This window comes from Sinocyclocheilus grahami, unplaced genomic scaffold, assembly GCF_001515645.1.
Source record: "Sinocyclocheilus grahami isolate Dianchi unplaced genomic scaffold, SAMN03320097.WGS_v1.1 scaffold310.1, whole genome shotgun sequence".
NCBI classification, from domain to species: Eukaryota; Metazoa; Chordata; class Actinopteri; order Cypriniformes; family Cyprinidae; genus Sinocyclocheilus; species Sinocyclocheilus grahami.
The window spans coordinates 1,175,771-1,180,190 of record NW_015505489.1 but is presented as its reverse complement, the minus strand read 5'-3'; positions in this window follow the sequence as shown (position 1 = coordinate 1,180,190).

Here is a 4,420-nt window from a genome sequence, read left to right as displayed (position 1 = left end):
TTGAGTCCACTTAGGTTGCAAGAAAGTATGTCTTTTTGTAATCAAAAGTAAGGCACAAACCAACCAGTTATTCTTTAGAAGCTTTAATTTTGAAGACAGAATGCTACATTATCACATACAGTAAGATCTATTTATTTATTTTAAGAAAGAATCACTTTCTTTTTGCTTTGTTTGTAACATGAGATTCACAATTATTTGGCTCAAATTTTATTAAATCGATTATAAAACTTCAATTTATTTTTTCCATTTTACCTTTTTCCCTTTTACAAAGTTTGTTCTTTCTTTCTCACATTTACTTGCCTTATTTCCAAACAAACAGGTAAATTATTAAGAAAAAAAATAAATTAACATTCACCATTACGAAGCCTCAGAGTCATGACTGAATGCATCATACGCTCCTTAAATATCCTGTTAGTTGGAGGGCATGTCAGGTAGTTCCTGAGAAAGTTAAGATGCGTGCACAGTTGAGAAAATGAACAGTCATAAGAACATTGTTGAGTATTTTCCATCTCAGCCATGTTTTTTGATCAGATACCATAGAGAACAGTTCTGAAAAACACTGATAAATAATGCCACCTTATATTGACAGAACATGTGAAAATCCTCATCTTCATACATTTTTGGTAATTCAGGCCACGAAGGTTGAGTAGGATGCAACATAATATCTTGCCTATTCCAAAATAATTGTATTCCTCACCTTCAGGGAACAAAATATTCTCATTTTGAGTTGAACATATTGAATTCGTATTTCACCTATGCCACACTGTAAAAAAAATAAAAAAAAATCTTTAGTGGGTGGTTCCTTTCCTTCGCGTATGCTCAACCTGCCAACTGTTGCTTGGCAAAAGCAGCTTTTTTTTTTTTTTGCTGAATGTAAGATATTAACTCACCACAATTACAATTAACTCCATATAACCTTATTAGTTAGCTGGCAAAAATTATATATTAATATGCCCCACTTTATTTTAAGTGCAAAATGTTCAAGGATATTTGCATTTGCAGCGATTGAAGTTGATAGATTCAAGTTTCAAAGTTAATAGTGTAATTACTGATCTATTACATTGTAATAACATAAAAATACAGTGTAATTGTGCAAGTCAGTGCACAATAAGTACATTGTAGCAATCACATTCTTAATTTATTAATGATAACTGAAGAAATAAAGTGAGTCTGACTGATAAAAAATATTTATATTGTCTCAATACTTCTTCTGTCTCTCGCTTTTATTTTTTATTTTTCTACAGTGCACCTGTTTTTATGTAAGAGCATACATCAGCCATTATCTGATCTGACTGTATATAATCTTGCTCCATCTTACAATTTAAATGACATCAGTTACTCTCAATCAAAAGAAAGTGTTATAGATGAAGGTTTGTATCAGATTTCACTTGCCTTCAAAATCTTTAACTGAGACTCATAAACTGATTTCCCTGTAGGATAAGTCTTAATTGACTCTCGACCAAATGAAGCCCCAAAGCTTATTTAAAATAGATGAACAGTCTAAAAGTCTTAAAGCTATTTTGGTTTCTCCAAGGTAGGAACTGTTTGTGAGAGAATGAAGAAGACAGATGAAGTTCTGTCTTAAAGTAATCTCTCTCACATACATACATACACATCTTCACATAGTCACACAGAACTATTTTTTTTTATAAATAAAAGAATAGACATTGTGGCCATCTTTAGACTATTAGTATCCAATGTATTTCTTTTCTGTCATTTTTTTTTTTTGGCAGATGATTTATAGGTCCACATTTTAAATAAGAAAAGGAATATGCTCACTTTAGCCTTCGAGGAAGTGAGTAAAGGAGCAGAGTGATATTAAGGAGATCTGAATTGTGTTCAATGGCCTCTGAGGATCCACAAGGATCCAGAGACCTAGAGATGTTGAGAAGGACCATATATGTTATACACCAGTTAGAGGAGCCTGTTAAAGAAGGCTGTGCATGAACGTACATGGCACTTTTAATAAAAAATGCACAAAATATGCCCTAAATCTCTTACAAATCCTCTTTTATTCTTTTTCAACAAATGGCTAGTGACAGTAGTGCTTAACCCTTATGTTGCATGTCAATCTCATGAGATCAAACTAAATATTACATGAGCTTTTTGGGTAAAAGCATCAAAATAAATGTCTGTCACGTCTCTGTCAGGATCTCCACCTCATTCCATTATCCGTTCACACTCACCTGAGCTATGATCATCCACACCTTTAACCAATTAGATGGATGAAGGACAAGATCTCCTTGCTGACTCAATTGCATTGTTTAATCTCAACAGAAGTGTTATATCACCTGGACTTAGCTGTTGGATTCTTTACCCTTCATCCTCCGCTGTTTGCTGTCACTGCTCAAACTTCATTGCATCGTCATTGGCAGTTTATCCAATGCTACTGTCTGTTGTAATCAAGTGTTTACATGAACAAAGCCTCTCGCAGTTGGGTCTGTTTAAAATCTAAATGTGTGGTTTACTTTCCCTGAAAATATCCAGAATGAGTAACGGAACTGCAGATTTAGCCTAAATTATTTAAGGTTAGCTGGTTTGGGGCTAAATGTTGGTGTGTTTTTATTTTCTTAAAGTTAATTTCTCCTACAATCTTAAAATTGCAAAAATCGCACAATAACTTGGGTTACAGGGATGAAAGTTGAGCTTGATAAATGCAGATATATACAGAGTTCTGGCGTGAAACTCTAGATGGTGCCGTCTGATAGGTCTAGTTCAATCTGACCTAATGACATCATTATCACATGGCACAGCTGATTGTTCTCTCCTGTATCGGTAGCCAATGAGCTCGCTGCTCAACATTCAAATATATGACTAGTGCTTGCCATAGCTGTTGCAACTTGTTTCAGAAACCCTCCACCTTCCCCAGCTCCACCTGTATAGATCTGCTACGAGGTAATTCATGTATGCTATATGGGGGTTATTTCATGTATGTTATATTTGCAGCAGCAATATTTCTTACATGCTCACAGCAGCAGCACATGACACAGTCTCAGTACATGCTCTGCCGCAGCAGCAGCATAGCAGATCTATTCTGCCAAGACCAAATACATTAACATTGTCATGTATATTACCATGCCAATCCCACCGAGAGTTGTCATGACAGAAATTAAATTAGCATAAAATAAAAAGGGTATGAGAAGTTCCCAAAGTTCTCAAAAAAAGTCAAGTCAAGTCAAGTCACCTTTATTTGTATAGCGCTTTATACAATACTGGTTGTGTCAAAGCAGCTTTACAGTGTTTAACAGGAAAATAGATTGGCAATAATGCAAGTGTCACAATCGCCTACTGTGTTGGAACGAGGAAATAGGAGACGATGAGTTAACACCAAAAAACAGTCTTTATTAATCCACAGGAAGGACACACACGTAGCACTTCTTAGACGTTCAATACCGGACAAGGAAGAATGGAACAGGCTAGAACTCAAATAGGGCAGATAACGAGGGGCAGACAGGTGAGGAGGATGAACTAATAATGAGATACACCTGGAAACAATGAACACACAATGGATACAGGAACCGGAAAAAACAAATATGGACATGTCACACACGAGGGAAAACACACACAGACAGTCCATATTCGTGACAGCAAGAAGGCAATAACAGAGTAATTTTTTCCAGATAAAGTCAGTTCATTATAATTCAGTGATGTCATCATCCAATTCAGCTCTCGTCCAATAGTGTCTGTGCAATCAGTCAAGCATCCCCAACTAAGCAAGCCAAAGCAGACAATGGCAAGGAACCAAAACTCCATCGGTGACAAAAATGCAGAAAAAACCTTGGGACAAACTAGGCTCAGTTGGTGGGGGTGGGGGTGGGGGTGGGGGGGCAGTTCTCTTCTGGCCAGACAAAACCATCATGGTGTGGTTTAATTCCAGCCTGCAACACTGGTGTAGAGGACTCGTCTGGTTCCCGTGGTCTTGTGCCGATGGTCGTCGAGGTGACGAGGTCTTCGAAAGGGATCTGTCTCTGGAACTCATCTAGTTGACATGGTCTCCGCTGACATTCAGAGCTGTAGAGGTCATCTCTAGGTGCTGATCCACCATCTGAAAAAAGTGATTTGTGTTTCCAATTGTTTAAATAAAAAAGGAGCAGAACACCAATTTATACCCTGGCCTATAGAACACACAAGAAGAATGTTCAGAGAGTGCTTTCACTGCCTGATGCAACATCTTCTTGATCTACCCTGATGTCTACCTATCTATTTGTGCAGCACTGGAGAGAATATGTAAAATCATTTATGAAAAGTATTAATTTTTGTAAAATAAAACATTTTCATGAATGTTCTATAAAGGGAAATGTGTGTTTGTGTCATTAAGAGTAATTTAAGCCTTTATAAATTATGTATTCCCTGTTCTTAAGATGTCATGCTCTCAGAATCTATCCAAATTGTTTGTGTATGCATGTCTGTTAATGAGACT